This window comes from Triticum aestivum, chromosome 7B (genome assembly GCF_018294505.1).
Source record: "Triticum aestivum cultivar Chinese Spring chromosome 7B, IWGSC CS RefSeq v2.1, whole genome shotgun sequence".
NCBI classification, from domain to species: Eukaryota; Viridiplantae; Streptophyta; class Magnoliopsida; order Poales; family Poaceae; genus Triticum; species Triticum aestivum.
In genome coordinates this window covers 625229858-625247800 of record NC_057813.1, presented here as the reverse complement: position 1 = coordinate 625247800, position 17943 = coordinate 625229858, and positions in this window count along the sequence as shown.

The following is a 17943-nucleotide window of genomic DNA, read 5'->3' as shown; positions in this document are numbered from 1 at the left end:
GCACGCGACTGAGAGATGAAGTGGAAGGCATGGATGATGATCAATTGTCTAATGATCACATTCATATTAGCCTCGATATATAGTGATGTTATAGGGGGGCAGGGCCCTTGCTGCCCCCTGTCTTCGCCTTTGTGCACGCGTCTGAGAGATGAAGCGGAAGGCATGGATGATGAGAGGGGGGCGTTGGATATATAATTAATGTGGGTGTATTAGCTATATATGTAGGGGTTGTTTGGTTATAGGCCTAGGAGTGCCACACTTTGCCATACAATGTTGCCAAACATGCCTAAGGTTAGTTCTTCAAAATGAGAGCCACAAGTTGGCAAGCCTAAGGGAATCTTGCCACACTTGTTGTGTGTATGTGATGTGGGACCATAGTGTGGCTTGCCTAAGATGTGGCTTGAACCAAACACACACCTAAGTTGGTCAAATTTGCCTAACCTTAGGTGTGGCAAGCTTTGGCAAACTTAGTCTGAAACCAAACAACCCCATAATCCTATATAGAGAGGTATAGATTGATCGATGTGGACGTGGGAAAGAGGGTGAGACCTCACTAGATATATAGATTGATCGGTTTGTGTGGAAAACTATGAAAGACCTAGCTATATACACATACACATAGAGGAACATCGATCGTTGCACATGCACGCGTGAGAGATAAAGAATGCCCTATATGATGGAGAGGGGGATATGTGTGTGTGTGTGTGTGTGTGCCTTCATGGGAGACCGACCTGAAGAAAAAGATTGCATGTGTGCAATGGATAATGCTGACTGGTAGTCTGTGTGCATGCATGCATGAGAGAAAGTTAGTGGTACAATTATAAAGAGAAGACGACTGTGTGGGTGTAAAAGACTAGGTGAGGTCATAATCAATGTAAAGTTGAATTCAAATATTTGAATAAGAGATCATGAGATTTGAAACACATGCATGCATGAATATAACGGAGATCTGCGCGGTGTGGTTTGGAAACGAGCATGTTGTAATGTATACACATTGAACGAGGTCAGACTAATTTTAATTTGAGATACCGATGGCAGACATCGTTTGGCCACATTGCATCCGTGCATGGACAATACTATTCTAATTGGAGATGATGGGTGGCTTTCGCATCACATACTATATCTATACCCCTATATATATTATATCTTTTATTTTTTATATTCTGTGCGGGTAACTTTAACTTTGAAAGATGGTCGTTGGATGAGGCGAATCCAATGGTGCAGAGATGGCAAATTTGAGCACTACTGGTCGTTGGATATCATCTAGATTCCACCAGATTTCGCCACATGTACAATATAGAAGACTCCATGGTTGAACTTAAGCATAATGCACAAACCTCAAGAGACAAGCACTTCTTCTTTCTTCTAGAATCTTCCGTATCAGAATTGCCCAAATATTTTTCTACATGATTTGCCATTATTTGTTTTTACTTTATGTCTTATAATGCACAATTTCATGAATCTTAAAATAGATTAGCTTTCTTAAAACTAGATGATTTTGAATGAAATGAACTATAAGAATTAAATGAACATCTACATCATGCATATATGACTCAAAGCTTACATGCTATAATGTGGTATTTATTCATAATTTGGTTGCCAAATCTCATGTGTGCGATGCACGTGTACCTTACTAGTCTAAATGGTGTTTGTGTGAGTGTTGTGCATGTTGAGGTCTAAATTGTCTTTTTTTGGGTACACGTTAAACTTGTTCTCCCGAAATTTCAAGCTGCGCCTTGTTATGCCGAAATTTCATGCTAGCGTCTCTGTCTATCGTGTTGCGGAACTCCCGCTTCTTCAACCCGCGCCTTGTTAGTCCGAAATATTTAAGATATATCTTTGTCTCATTGTGCTCTAACAACTCCCTCCATCTCAACCCGCTCCTTGCTATTCCAAAATTACAACGCGCGCGAAAACTCCCACCTCCTATGAAATCCCGACACGCGAAAAGCCCGTGGTACCCCTGAACCGAAAGAACCGCCTCAAATCGGTGGGGGTACTTTTGTAACTTACCCCACATTTCAGACAAGTGCGTCCCTAAGCAACGGTTCCCCACTCCTATCCCATCCGCCCACCCATTCATACACCAAGGCCATGAAAACCCGTGAAGCACCCACACTCTCCTCCGTCCGCCACCCAGCCGGAGCCTCTTCACCGACGACATCGTCCACAACAACACCTTGATGTCCCTCATCCACCGTACCGGATGAAGATCCATCGTCGATCTCGTCGTCCCGCCAGTTCAGCCACCCCGTCCTCCACCTCCAAGGAGCTGCCCCGACGTTGACCTCGTATTTCGTGCCACCTCCATTCCCACACCACCGGAAGAGCATCATCATCACCGTTTCCTTAGATGAAGTTGCACCCTAATCGGCGCCACCAAAGAGGTTGTACACTAATCGCCGCATTTTCTTCTTGATTCGATCTCATGGTGCTGCCGGCGCTCGGTCCCGAGCCGACACGGTGCGGCTCCATCCATGGCAGCATCGCCGGCCACTTCCTCCATGACGTCACTCCCTCGGTAGCGACGTCCACATCAGTAGGAGTTGCTGCTGCTTTAGCTCTCGCTCGCGCAGCTGCTCTGCTCTTGCTCTCGGTCCCCTTCTTGGTTTACTCTTGCTATTGCTCTTGCTCGCGCTGCTGCTCTCGCTCTTGCTCTTGCTTGCAATGCTGCTCCGATTTAGCTACACTACAGTTGACTGAATCAACTTTTGGGTCAGTTAATTTTCAGGGGGTGTGGGTGTCGTGGTACTAAGACTGACAGTAAGAGTAGGGGGTACGTATGAGGAGAGGAAGGTCCTAACTACGGTGAGGTTGTACGCAAGTACATACGAGTCCAGGCCCCTCTCGGAGGAGGTAAAAGCCCTGCGTCTCAGTGCCCGGAGGCAGTCGACTGGATTATAGTATTTGTGTGTGTGTGTTATAGGGGGTGTGAACCCTTGTGCCAGAGGAGGGGGTGGCTTATATAGAGTGCGCCAGGAACCCAGCCGTCCCCCGTTACAGAGGGTTCGATGTACATAAAGAGAGGGTGTTACTGATAACGCCAGCTATAAAGTGTTATTAATGACTTTGAAGACTACATAGTGAATGCTTGACCGTTGCTGTCCTGCTCGACTCTTGGTCTTCAGTAGGTCGAGTGGTTTCTTGGATGGTCGAGTGATATCAGGAAGGAGGGGGACCCGAGTGATATGACTGGTCGAGTGGATTGCACTCGATATATTCAATTGGTACTCCCCGTTATCTCTCGGGTGCCTTTGCTTCTAGGGTAGTGGCCTTAAGTAGGGCGTATAGGTCAGGCCTATGACCCTACCCTGGGTCTATATCCTCATCATTATCCCCCGAATGGATTAAGGTCCAAGTGAAAGAAGTTGAAGCTATCATTGCTCCGACTCTTGAGCTTCACAGGCATCTATGTTGAATCTGGGAATTAGCATTGGAACTTAGGCTTCGCTTCAGTCATCTTGATCGATTCAGAAGTTGCTGAGTGAATTTACGCCATTGCCTGTCGATCATTGACCTTGACGTGGAATCTTCGGTGCGATTGGTTACATCGTACCCCAAATCTTGCGGGATTCGAAATTTCGGGGAAGCGCGCGGGACAGGGCATGCTAAAATAGGTGGGATGGATAGACAGGAGCACCTCGATCCACGTGCCACCTTTTTCACCACGTATCCAGCACGGGTCTGTTGCGGGATTTGATAGGATCGCTCGGGCCAACGCGTCGGTCACTCGGAAGCGACTCTTTATAAGGCGTCGGGTCCGAGGCGTTTGCACTGTGCACTCCGATCTTCCCCCAATCTCCTCTGCTTCTCCACTGCTCCCTTCTCCTCTCCTCCGCTCTCGACACCGCCGCGCTTCCACCATGGTGAAGGACAAGACGGCGATGCTGGAGCGTGCGAAGAAGGCAACGGGGGTGGCAAAGGGTAAGAAAATGGCTCGGGGGTCGTCATCGAGGTTCGGGCTGCCGGCGGGTTGGATCCAGGGCGACTGGATCCGATCTTCCCTAAGGCCAAAAGATTTGGAGGAGCTGGCGGAGTCAGGATGGATTGCCAACGGGACTGCGAGGCTACCGGAGGGGGAGACGGAACCTTAACCGCGACAGGGTGAGTGCATTCTGCTCGCCACCCACGTCGACCGCGGTTTCTCTCTTCCCTCGCACCCTTTCTTCCGAGGCTTCTTGAACTTTTTCGGAGCTCAACTCCATCACTTCTCTCCCAACACCATTACATATCTTGCTGCGTTCGTGTCCATGTGCGAGAACTTCCTGGGTTGCCGACCGCACTGGAGTCTTTTCAAGCACATCTTCACCATCCGCTCTCAATCGGTGAAAAAAGTGAATTCGAGTGACAAGAGGACACATGTTATCCAGATGTGTGGGGGTTTGGGTATCCAGAAGAGGAAAAGGAGCTCTTTCCCTTCCATGACACTTCCTGAGTCGGTCAGAGGCTAGAAATCGACCTGGTTCTACTGCCAGGACATTGTGACTCCAGGCCAGTCGACTAGACTTCCCCCTTTCACTTTAGATCATGTCCTCCCAGCACTCAAGCGCAGAAACACACTCGGACGTCGACCCCGAAGCCGACGGAGAAGGTCGCCAAGCAGCCCAAGGTCATGCCCTCGAAGGCTCGGAAGACCTTGCCCAAGATCAAGATGGACGCTCCCGTCGCCTCTGGGTGAGCGCTCTATCTTTCTGTGTTTCCCTCTTCCGACTGATATTTCTGTTTTTACCGAGTGGATTATGAACTTTTTCAGCCCCGCAACTTCTGCGACTGACATGGATGTTGACAAGGCCCCAGGGGATGAGGAAATCAATGACACGGCCACTTCCAGAGCTGGTAGGCCCTTTACAACTTGGACTTAATCTGCCGACTGATTCGTTAGTCGACAGAACTCTTAGGATTGTTTGTGTTGCAGTCCCACGAGACGTCATTACCCTTCCGGATGATAATGAAGAAGAAGTTCCTCTGAGAGAGAGAAGGAGGAGGGGCAGGGCCTCAAGCGGGTAGGCAACCGAGGGACCGGTGCTTGAGACAGTGGTTGAGCAATTCGGAGATCTGACTCGGACTAGCATCACTTTCGCCAATCCACTGTCGACTGACCGTCCATCAGGGTCGACTGCTCAGGCCCCTGCCGCTCCAGTACAACTCCACGCGTCTGATCCCATGGCTTCTCCGACTGCGTTTCCATCATCACTCTTCACTGTGTACCAGACTCCGGATGATCCTCCGAGTGCTGCCGGGGAGGCTCTTCTCCAGGTGAACCTTGTGATGGAGCAGATGAAAGTGGTGCATGAGGCTAGTCCGGTCACCTACAACGCCACTACTGCTCTGCAAGCGAACGTCAAGGTCAGTTGATTTCTGACTGATCTTTTGAGTAGTGATAGTTGAAATTGTCGCTTCACTGCCCATACGATGTCCTTGGATGAGTGTTTTGGAACCTTTAATTTGCATCTATGAGTCTACATATCTCACCCGACCACCCACTTTGGTGTTTTTTGTAGTCAGACTGAATAGCTTTTCCACTTGAGTCGACTAGGTTGAGTCGAGTGTTTCTCTGAACCAGTGGGGGCACGCATAGTGCACCCACTGGGTGTAGTACCCGAGACCGCGGTCGACTGCTGGTAGTCGACTGGGGTCTGAGCATTGCCTTTTTTTACTCAAGCTGGGCAGACCATGCCGACTGTAAATGTTGGGGAACATAGTAATTTCAAAAACATTTCCTACGCACATGCAAGATCATGGTGATGCATAGCAACGAGAGGGGAGAGTGTGTCCAAGTACCCTCATAGACCGAAAGCGGAAGTGCTAGAATAGCGCGGTTGATGTAGTTGTACGTCTTCATGGTCCGATCAGTCAAGCACCGAAACTACGGCACCTCCGAGTTCTAGCACACGTTCAGCTTGATGACGTCCCTCGAACTCTGATCCAGCCGAGTGTCGAGGGAGAGTTCCGTCAGCATGACGGCGTGGTGACGATCTTGATGGTCTACCGTCGCAGGGCTTCGCCTAAGCACCGCTACAATATTATCGAGGAGGACTATGGTGGAGGGGGGCACCACACACGACTAAGAGATCAATGATCAATTGTTGTGTCTAGAGGTGCCCCCCCGCCCTCGTATATAAAGGAGCCAGGGGGAGGGGGTCGTCCGGCCAGGAGGGGCGCGCCAGGAGGAGTCCTCCTCCTACTGGGAGTAGGACTCCCCCCCTTCCTTCTTGGAGTAGGAGAGGAGAGGGAAGGAGAGAGAGGGGGAAGGAAAGGGGGGGCACTGCCCCCTCTCCTTGTCCAATTCGGACTTGGGGGGGAGGGGCGCGCGGCTGCCCCTTGGCCGCCTCACCTCTTCCACCACTTGGGCCCATGAGGCCCATTAACCTACGGGGGGCTTCCGATAATCCCCCGATACTCCTGTATATATCTGATAACCCCTGAAACCTTTCCGGTGTCCGAATATAGTCGTCCAATATATCAGTCTTCATGTCTCGACCATTTCGAGACTCATCGTCATGTCCGTAATCACATTTGGGACTCCGAACAAACTTCGGTACACCAAAACTCATAAACTCATAATATAACTGTCATCGAAACCTTAAGCGTGCGGACCCTACGGGTTCGAGAACTCTGTAGACATGACCGAGAACTGTTTCCGGTCAATAACCAATAGCGGAACCTGGATGCTCATATTGGCTCCTACATATTCTACGAAGATCTTTATCGGTCAAACCGCATAAGAACATACGTTGTTCCCTTTGTCATCGGTATGTTACTTGCCCAAGATTTGATCGTCAGTATATTAATACCTAGTTCAATCTCGTTACCGGCAAGTCTCTTTACTCGTTACGTAATGCATCATTCCGTAACTAACTCATTAGCTACATTGCTTGCAAGGCTTATAGTGATGTACATTACCGAGAGGGCCCAGAGATACCTCTCCGACAATCGGAGGGACAAATCCTAATCTCGAAATACGCCAACCCAACATGTACCTTCGGAGACACCTGTAGAGTTCCTTTATAATCACCCAGTTATGTTGCGACGTTTTGTAGCACACAAAGTGTTCCACCGGTAAACAGGAGTTGCATAATCTCATAGTTGTAGGAACATGTATAAGTCATGAAGAAATCAATAGCAACATACTAAACAATCAAGTGCTAAGCTAATGGAATGGGTCAAGTCAATCACATCATTCTCTCAATGATGTGATCCCGTTAATCAAATGACAACTCTTTTGTCCATGGCTAGGAAACATAACCATCTTTGATAAACAAGCTAGTCAAGTAGAGGCATACTAGTGACACTCAGTTTGTCTATGTATTCACACATGTATCATGTTTCTGGTTAATACAATTCTAGCATGAATAATAAACATTTATCATGATACGAGGAAATAAATAATAACTTTATTATTGCCTCTAGCGCATATTCCCTTCAGTCTCCCACTTGCACTAGAGTCAATAATCTAGATTACATAGTAATGATTCTAACACCCATGGAGTCTTGGTGCTGATCACGTTTTGCTCGTGGAAGAGTCTTAGTCAACGGGTCTACAACATTCAGATCCATATGTATCTTGCAAATCTCTATGTCTCCCACCTAGACTTGGTCCCAGATGGAATTGAAGAGTCTCTTGATGTGCTTCATCCTCTTGTGAAATATGGATTCCTTTGCCAAGGCAATTGCACCAGTATTGTCACAAAAGATCTTCATTGGTCCCGATGCAATAGGTATGACACCTAGATCGGAAATGAACTCCTTCATCCAGACTCCTTCATTGGCTGCTTCCGAAGCAGCTATGTACTCTGCATCGCATGTACATCCCGCTACGACACTTTGTTTAGAACTGCACCAACTTACAGCTCTACCGTTCAATATAAACATGTATCCGGTTTGTGATTTAGAATCGTCCGGATCAGTGTCAAAGCTTGCATCGACGTAACCATTTACGACTAGCTCTTTGTCACCTCAATAAACGAGAAACATATCCTTAGTCCTTTTCAGGTATTTCAGGATGTTCTTGACCGCTGTCCAGTGATCCACTCCTAGATTACTTTGGTACCTCCCTGCCAAACTTATTGCTAAGCATACGTCAGATCTGGTACACAACATTGCATACATGATAGAGCCTATGGCTGAAGCATAGGGAACATCTTTCATTTTCTCTCTATCTTCTGTTGTGGTCGGACATTGAGTTTGACTCAACTTCACACCTTGTAATACAGGCAAGAATCCTTTCTTTGCCTGATCCATTTTGAACTTTTTCAAAACTTTATCAAGGTATGTGCTTTGTGAAAGTCCAATTAAGCGTCTTGATCTATCTCTATAGATCTTGATGCCCAATATCTAAGCAGCTTCACCGAGGTCTTTCATTGAAAAACTTTTATTCAAGTATCCCTTTATGCTATCCAGAAATTCTATATCATTTCCAGTTAACAATATGTCGTCTACATATAATATCAGAAATGCTATAGAGCTCCCACTCACTTTCTTGTAAATACAGGCTTCTCCAAAAGTGTGTATAAAATCATATGCTTTGACTACACTATCAAAGGGCTTATTCCAACTCCGAGAGGCTTGCACCAGTCCATAAATGGATCGCTGGAGCTTGCACACTTTGTTAGCATCTTTTGGATCGATAAAACCTTCTGGTTGCATCATATACAACTCTTCTTCCAGAAATCCATTCAGGAACACAGTTTTGACATCCATTTGCCATATTTCATAATCATAAAATGCGGCAATCGCTAACATGATTAGGACAGACTTAAGCATCACTACGGGTGAGAAAATCTCATCGTAGTCCACCCCTTGAACTTGTCGAAAACCTTTTGCAACAAGTCGAGCTTTGTAGACAGTTACATTACCATCAGCGTCAGTCTTCTTCTTGAAAATCCATTTATTCTCGATGGCTTGCCGATCATCGGGCAAGTCAACAAAAGTCCATACTTTGTTCTCATACATGGATCCCATCTCAGATTTCATGGCGTCAAGCCATTTTGCAGAATCTAGGCTCATCATTGCTTCCTCATAGTTCATAGGTTCGTCATGGTCAAGTAACATGACTTCCAGAATAGGATTACCATACCACTCTAGTGCGGATCTTACTCTGGTTGACCTACGAGGTTCGGTAGTAATTTGATCTGAAGTTTCATCATCAATATCATTAGCTTCCTCACTGATTGGTGTAGTTGTCACAGGAACAGTTTCTTGTGATGAACTACTTTCCAACAAGGGAGCAGGTATAGTTACCTCATCAAGTTCTACTTTCCTCCCACTCACTTCTTTCGAGAGAAACTCCTTCTCTAGAAAGGATCTGAATTTAGCAACAAAAATCTTGCCCTCAGATATGTGATAGAAGGTGTACCCAATAGTTTCTTTTGGGTATCCTATGAAGACACATTTCTCCGGTTTGGGTTCGAGCTTATCTGGTTGAAGTTTCTTTGCATCAGCATCGCAGCCCCAAACTTTAAGAAACGACAACTTTGGTTTCTTGCCAAACCATAGTTCATAAGGAGTCATGTCAACGGATTTTGATGGTGTCGTATTTAATGTGAATGCGGCCGTCTCTAAAGCATAACCCCAAAACGATAGCGGTAAATCAGTAAGAGACATCATAGATCGCACCATATCTAGTAAAGTACGATTACGACGTTCGGACACACCATTTCATTGTGGTGTTTCGGGTGGCGTGAGTTGCGAAACTATTCCGCATTGCTTCAAATGTAAACCAAACTCGTAACTCAAATATTCTCCTCCATGATCAGATCGTAGAAATTTTATTTTCTTGTTATGATGATCTTCCACTTCATTCTGAAATTATTTGAACTTTTCAAATGTTTCAGACTTGTGTTTCATCAAGTAGATATACCCATATCTGCTCAAATAATCTGTGAAGGTGAGAAAATAAAGATACCCGCCGCGAGCCTCAATATTCATTGGACCACACATATCGGTATGTATGATTTCCAATAAATCAGTTGCTCGCTCCATAGTTCCAGAGAATGGCGTTTTAGTCATCTTGCCCATGAGGCACGGTTCACAAGTACCAAGTGATTCATAATCAAGTGATTGTAGAAGTCCATCGGTGTGGAGTTTCTTCATGCGCTTTACACCAATATGACCCAAACGGCAGTGCCACAAATAAGTTGCACTATCATTATCAACTCTGCATCTTTTGGCTTCAACATTATGAATATGTGTATCAGTACTATCGAGATTCAATAAAAATAGACCACTCTTCAAGGGTGCATGACCATAAAAGATATTACTCATATAAATAGAACAACCGTTATTCTCTAATTTAAATGAATAACCATCTCGCATCAACCAAGATCTAGATATAATTTTCATGCTCAATGCTGACACCAAATAACAATTATTCAGGTCTAAAACTAATCCTGAAGGTAGATGTAGAGGTAGCGTGCTGACCGCGATCACATCGACTTTGGAACCATTTCCCACGCGCATCGTCACCTCGTCCTTAGGCAATCTTCGCTTAATCCGTAGTACCTGTTTCGAGTTGCAAATATTAGCAAAAGAACCAGTATCAAATACCCAGGTGCTACTGCGAGCATTAGAAAGGTACACATCAATAACATGTATATCACATATACCTTTGTTCACCTTGCCATCCTTCTTATCCGCCATATACATGGGGCAGTTCCACTTCCAGTGACCAGTCTGCTTGCAGTAGAAGCACTCAGGTTCAGGCTTAGGTCCAGATTTGGGTTTCTTCTCTTGAGCAGCAACTTGTTTGATGTTCTTCTTGAAGTTCCCCTTCTTCTTCCCTTTACCCTTTTTCTTGAAACTAGTGGTCTTATTGACCATCAACACTTGATGCTCCTTCTTGATTTCTACCTCCACAGATTTTAGCATTGCGAAGAGCTCGGGAATAGTCTTGTTCATCCCTTGCATATTATAGTTCATCACAAAGCTCTTGTGGCTTGGTGGCAGTGATTGGAGAATTCTGTCAATGACATAATCATCCGAAAGATTAACTCCCACTTGAATCAAGTGATTGTTATACCCAGACATTCTGAATATATGCTCACTGACAGAACTATTCTCCTCCATCTTGCAGCTGTAGAATTTATTGGAGACTTCATATATCTCAATCCGGGCATTGCTTGAAATATTAACTTCAACACCTGGAACATCTCATATGCTCCATGACGTTCAGAACGTCGTTGAAGTCCCGGTTCTAAGTCGTAAAGCATGGCACACTGAACTATCGTGTAGTCATCAGCTTTGCTCTGCCAAACGTTCACAACGTCTGAAGTTGCATCTGTAGCAGGCCTGGCACCCAGCAGTGCTTCTAGGACGTAGTTCTTCTGTGTGCAGCAATGAGGATAATCCTCAAGTTACGGACCCAGTCCGTGTAATTGCTACCATCATCTTTCAACTTAGCTTTCTCAAGGAACGCATTAAAATTCAACGGAACAACGGCACGAGCCATCTATCTACAACAAACATAAACGTGCAAAATACTATTAGGTACTAAGTTCATGATAAATTTAAGTTCAATTAATCATATTACTAAAGGACTCCCACTTAGACAGGCATCTCTCTAGTCATCTAAGTGATCACGTGATCCAAATCAACTAAACCATGTCTGATCATCACGTGAGATGGAGTAGTTTTCAATGGTGAACATCACTATGTTGATCATATCTACTGTATGATTCACGTTTGACCTTTCGGTCTCCGTGTTCCGAGGCCATATCTGTATATGCTAGGCTCGTCAAGTTTAACCTAAGTATTTCGTGTGTGTGCAACTGTTTTGCACCCGTTGTATTTGAACGTAGAGCTTATCACACCCGATCATCATGTGGTGTCTCAGCACGAAGAACTTTGGCAACGGTGCATACTCAGGGAGAACACTTCTTGATAATTAGTGAGAGATCATCTTAAAATGCTACCGTCAATTAAAGCGAGATAAGATGCATAAAGGATAAACATCACATGCAATCAATATAAGTGATATGATATGGCCATCATCATCTTGTGCTTGTGATCTCCATCTTCGAAGCATCGTCGTGATCACCATTGTCACCGGGGCGACACCTTGATCTCCATCATAGCATTGTTGTCATTTCGCCATCTATTGCTTCTACGACTATCGCTACCACTTAGTGATAAAGTAAAGCAATTACAGGGCGTTTGCATTTCATACAATAAAGTGACAACCATATGGCTCCTGCCAGTTGCCGATAACTTCGGTTACAAAACATGATCATCTCATACAATAAAATATAGCATCACGTCTTGACCATATCACATCACAACATGCCCTGCAAAAACAAGTTAGACGTCATGTACTTTGTTGTTGCAAATTTTACGTGGCTGCTACGGGCTGAGCAAGAACCGTTCTTACCTACGCATCAAAACCACAACGATAGTTCGTAAAGTTAGTGTTGTTTTAACCTTCGCAAGGACGGGGCGTAGCCACACTCGGTTCAACTAAAGTTGGAGAAACTGACACCCGCCAGCCACCTGTGTGCAAAGCACGTCGGTAGAACCAGTCTCGCGTAAGTGTACGCGTAATGTCGGTCCGGGCCGCTTCATCCAACAATACTGCCGAACCAAAGTATGACATGCTGGTAAGAAGTATGACTTGTATTGCCCACAACTCACTTGTGTTCCACTCATGCATATAACATCTACACATAAAACCTAGGCTCGGATGCCACTGTTGGGGAATGTAGTAATTTCAAAAAGACTTCCTACGCACACGCAAGATCATGGTGATGCATAGCAACGAGAGGGGAGAGTGTGTCCATGTACCCTCGTAGACCGAAAGCGGAAGCGTTAGAACAACGCGGTTGATGTAGTCGTACGTCTTCACGGTCCGACCGATCAAGCACTGAAACTACGACACCTCCGACTTCTAGCACACGTTCAGCTCGATGACGTCCCTCGAACTCCAATCCAGCCGAGTGTCGAGAGAGAGTTCCGTCAGCACGACGGCGTGGCGACGATCTTGATGTTCTACCATCGCAGGGCTTCGCATAAGCACTGCTACAATATTATCGAGGAGGACTATGGTGGAGGGGGGCACCGCACACGGCTAAGAGATCAATGATAAATTGTTGTGTCTAGAGGTGCCCCCTGCCCCCGTATATAAAGGAGCCAGGGGGGAGGGGGGAGGCCGGCCAGGAGAGGCGCGCCAGGAGGAGTCCTCCTCCCACCGGGAGTAGGACTCCCCCCTTCCTTGTTGGAGTAGGAGAGGAGAGGGAAGGAGAGAGAGGGGGAACGGAAAAGGGGGGCGCCAGCCCCCCTCCTTGTCCAATTCGGACTTGGGGGGGAGGGGCACGCGGCTGCCCCTTGGCCGCCTCTCCTCTTCCACCACTTGGGCCCATGAGGCCCATTAACCTCCGGGGGGTTCCGATAACCCCCCGTGTCGGGGATATACCCCGCGGTATGACCCGGCCGGAGTCGTAACCCAGCCGGGACTTGGTAGGCGAATGTTAGACCGGCAGACTGTTAAGACAGATGGCTAAGACAGACAGTAAACCGGCGAGTGTTAAACCGGCAGAGTTAAGGCAGATGGTAGCACTGGCAGGTGTTAAGACAATCATAACCCAATAGACAATGTTAAACCGGCAGACAATGTTAAACCGGCAGACAATGTTAAGAAGCCCAGGAAGGGAAGTCAAAATAGTTTAAGTCTTAGTCCGAGATGGACTCTACATGTAACACGCCCCTTTAACTTATATAAGGAGGGGCAGGGCTCCCCAAAGAGGGACAAGCAAGAAACAATCTTTAGGGCTAGACACAACTAGAGCAGAGCCGGTTTTACGCGACTCCCTCGTGATGATAATGAGATCTACCCTCAAACGGCATGTAGGGTTATTATCGAATGATGTTTCCCGGGGTCCGAAGCTGTCTAAATCTTTGTCTTGTGTTGCATTCTCTCGATTCGCTCAACCCCTCTCAAGCTACCACATAGATGCATTGTCCTCACGACTAAGTCCTCACACTAGGACATCTGACGTGTTAATTCCACGATAGTTGGCGCCCACGGTGGTGATGAGTTCTTGGAGGGATCTCATCTAGGGGTTCGAGAAAATCGCGGATTTTCAGATGAATAAGAGCTAGTTTGGACGGTCTACATTGACTCTGAGTTTTCCGGTCGAAAATTACTTTGGCAACAGTATGCAGATCGGAATCAAGAGAGTAATTTTTGCCTTCGAGCAACTTGGTTAAGGCCGCCACCATGGATGGTGCGCCCAACGTTGCTTCTTCACATCACCATAAACCGCCCCTGGGTTATTTGTGAGCCGCCGGATAAGCCAGCTGTACCTCAAATCGGCCTGGCCTCTTTCTATTTTTCAATTTGGACCGGGCCCTGCTCCGCATTGGTTTCAGATTCGTCGTTGCATCAAGAGTCGCCATCACCTCTACCTCAACTACTACGACCTGGAGGACACGGACATGGACGGATTGAACCTTGCTGCTACTACTTATTACAAGAAACGGAGCCAAGTCATGCGGCAATCCACGTGCAACTGCTACTGTTAATTGAGTACTAGCACTACGTCAGGTCATACTGCTGAATCGCCGAGGCTCATGCTCCGAACTGCTATCACGACCCTCGCATCCATCGTCAAAAATTGCCTCGGCCTCACTCTGCGGCCTGCTGAGTTGCCGGTCTACTGTTGGTTCCGCTACTGCCGTAACCCGCCGCTTCGTTAACTCTGATTGCGCTGAGGCCCGCCTTGTCTTCACACGCAGGCACGCTAATCCGGAGCTTTTGTGCCAACCTGTACCACTGCTGAATCGCCAAACTCCCTCGGTTTGCTGTATTGAGCCGACATGGATTAGCTTTCGAGTGGTGGGTGTCTCTCCGCATCGGCAGTGGCCAAATCGCCACCGCATCGGATGTCGATAGGCGGAGCCAGGATTCGAGTATAGGGGGGGCCTAGTACATATATTGATCAAATCTCGTTGATAATTACTAGTTGCTTCTACTAAAATTGTTGATCGTTGGGGGTGGGGGGGCAGGCCCCTGCTCGTCCCCCCTGGCTCCGCCCCGACCCCCATACCTCCGTGAGCCGCCGCTGCTAAGATGTGCAGCCTGAGCTGCCCCGGGTCGCCGCCTCGAGGCCTCCCTTACTAGGAGCCGTCGCTGCTGAGATGTGAGTCGCCACCGTTTCCATCTGAACCGCTGCGGCGCCCTACCATTACAAGTCGCTATCAGTGTTGCAAGCTGCCGGCGCGCCAAGCCGGCCTCACCGGTCTCTGTCGCACAGCCGTCCAACAAACCGGCCGCAGACCCGTTTCGCTCTCGAGCCTCTCGGCCTTGATCCGCCATTGCTGATCCGCCGCGGTGGATGCACTATGATCCGCCAGCCACTTTAGCAGGCATCCACCACTGTCGCAACTCTGCCAGTTGACCGGATGCTTCATAGCGCCGGCCCGTCCAACCACTGGCGCCTGCACACCTGAAGCGCCGAACTCGGACCCGTGCCTCGCTGCTCTGTTTCATCGGTGACCCGCCCGTGTAGCACTACTCCCAAGCCGCTCTTGAGCCGCCGGCCGGACGCACTCAAACTCCATGGCTGCGAGCCCGGACCGAGTCACCATCTCTGGGTCACCATCACCAAACCCACTGTCGGTTCAGCGCGTCTCACCGGCTCCATCACCACTGCGCGCCCCGTCCGTGCAACTCGCGCTAAAACGCCATCGTCGCCTCCGAGCAACTCACCCCTGACTCACCGCTGGTTCGGGTCAAACCAGCCATCTCTGCCGCGCCGCCGCAAGCCGCCGTTCTCACGGCCTTTCCCTTGTTACGAGTCGCCGGCGTGACTCCTCGTCCTCCGCCCAATTCACCTGCGCTGCCGCCTGTTAGACTATGTATAGCTTCTATATTTGTGTACGTATATTTGTACCTATTGTAACACACCCATTATATATATGAGATAAGCCACCCCTAGAGGGTTGAGCTGGTTCCCCCAAATCATTGTCTTACATGGTACCAGACCTAATTACGATCCACGCTTCCGCAAAACCCTAACCCCGCTAGCGCCCCCTCCATCGTGCCGCCGCCGCCGCCAGATCGCGCCGCCGCCGCCTCCAGCTCCTCTACTGCCGGGTTTCTCCCGGCCTCGCTCGCCGCCCTCCTCTCGCTCCCGCTTGACTCGGCCATGATGAGCCGCCGCAGCTCGGGACCAGGAGCGTTGGCTTGTTTTTCTCCAACAACTCTCTGGCTCCTCCATCGACGGGGCTTGCGCTGACGGTTCATCCATTGAGCGCCTCTTCATCCGCCTCGTCGTCCGGCGTCATCGCGCCTCTGGCTTTCGCGCCCGAGGCCACCTCGTCGGCTGTCACGGCGGGCCTCATGCCATCCGCGCCCTAGGCGGGATTCACCCCGGCCGCGCCAATTGCCTCCCTCTACAGGCCATACTCGCTGCCGCCGCCCGTGGGTTCTAATCCCATGGTCCCGCCCGCGCCGCCTGCCCCTGCCGCCATGGCGTACGCGCCTCCGGCAGGTGCCTCCACAGGATCGTTGCCTCCACCGTTCCACTTCGGCAACCTCATCACTGTCAAGCTCTCGTCCGACAATTATATCTTCTGGCGTGCGCAGGTTCTTCCGCTCCTTGGGAGCCACTACTTGCTTGGCTATGTCGACGGCACTTTTCCTTGCCCTCCTATGCTGGTGGACAGCGTGAATGGCCCGGTTTACAAACCGGCACACCGTGTCTGGACGGGGCAGGACCAGGCGAACCTCTCCTCCATCCAGGGTTCGCTCACTCCAGCGGTTGCTGGACTCGTCATCTTCGCGAAGACCTCCCATGAGGCATGGACCATCCTGGAGCGCTCCTTTGCGTCCCAGTCGCAAGCCCGGGTCAGTGCTCTCCGTCGCGAGCTCGGTGCCTGTGAGAAGCTTGATTCCACGGCAACAGAGTTCTACAACAAGGTCAAGGCTCTTGCTGACACATTGGCATCCATTGGACAGCCGCTTAATGATTCTGAGTTCAACTCCTTCATTGTCAACGGCCTCGACGAAGAGTATGCTGGCTTAGTTGAGATCGTCAATGAGCGCGGCAACACGACCCCCATGATGGCGCATGAGCTCTACTCTCGGCTTCTTCTTACTGAGCAGCGCGTTGAGGCACGCCGTGCCAACCGCAGTCGCGGCTCCTCCTCCGCCAACGCGGCCTACCGAGGTGGTCGCCCCTCCGGTGGCGCCCTGTCCTCCGCCTCGGGCAAGGGGCCCGCGCCGCTTCCTCCGGCCTCGTCCACCCCCACTCTGACGCTACCAGGTGATGGGGGTCGGCGGGTCTGCTAGCTCTGTGGTCTTGACGGACATTGGGCCTCCAAGTGTCATCGTCGTTTTCAGAAGAGTTTCCTTGGTCTCGGCAATGACGGCAAGGATACGCGCAACACTGCGCGTCAGGTGGCTATGGCTGATCGCCAGGCACCGCAGAAGCCTCAGGGCCATACTCAGTCCTACTCCGTTGATCCGCACTGGTACATGGATTCTGGTGCGACGGAGCATCTGACGAATGAGATGGGGAAGCTTCATCCTCGCAAGCCCTATCATGGTTTCGATAAGATCCACACCGCCAACGGAGCAGGTATGCACATCTCCCATATTGGTCAAGCATCTATTCTCACTAGTCATGCCACTAGGAGGCTTCAACTTCGTGATGTTCTTAGAGTACCATCTGTGACGCGTAATCTCCTTTCCGTTCCTAAACTCACTTATGACAATAATGTGTTTTGTGAATTTCACCCGTTTGATCTTTTTATTAAGGATCGGGACACGAGGGTCGTTCTGCTTAGTGGGCGTCTCTACCAGGGCCTTTACCGTCTGGAGCATCCTGGAGTCTCTCGGGTTTTCAGTGGAGTTCGCATCTCGTCGTCACAGTGGCATGCTCGTCTTGGTCATCCTGCCACACCTATCGTTCGTCATGTTTTGCGTCGTCATGAGCTTCCTAGTGTCTCTAG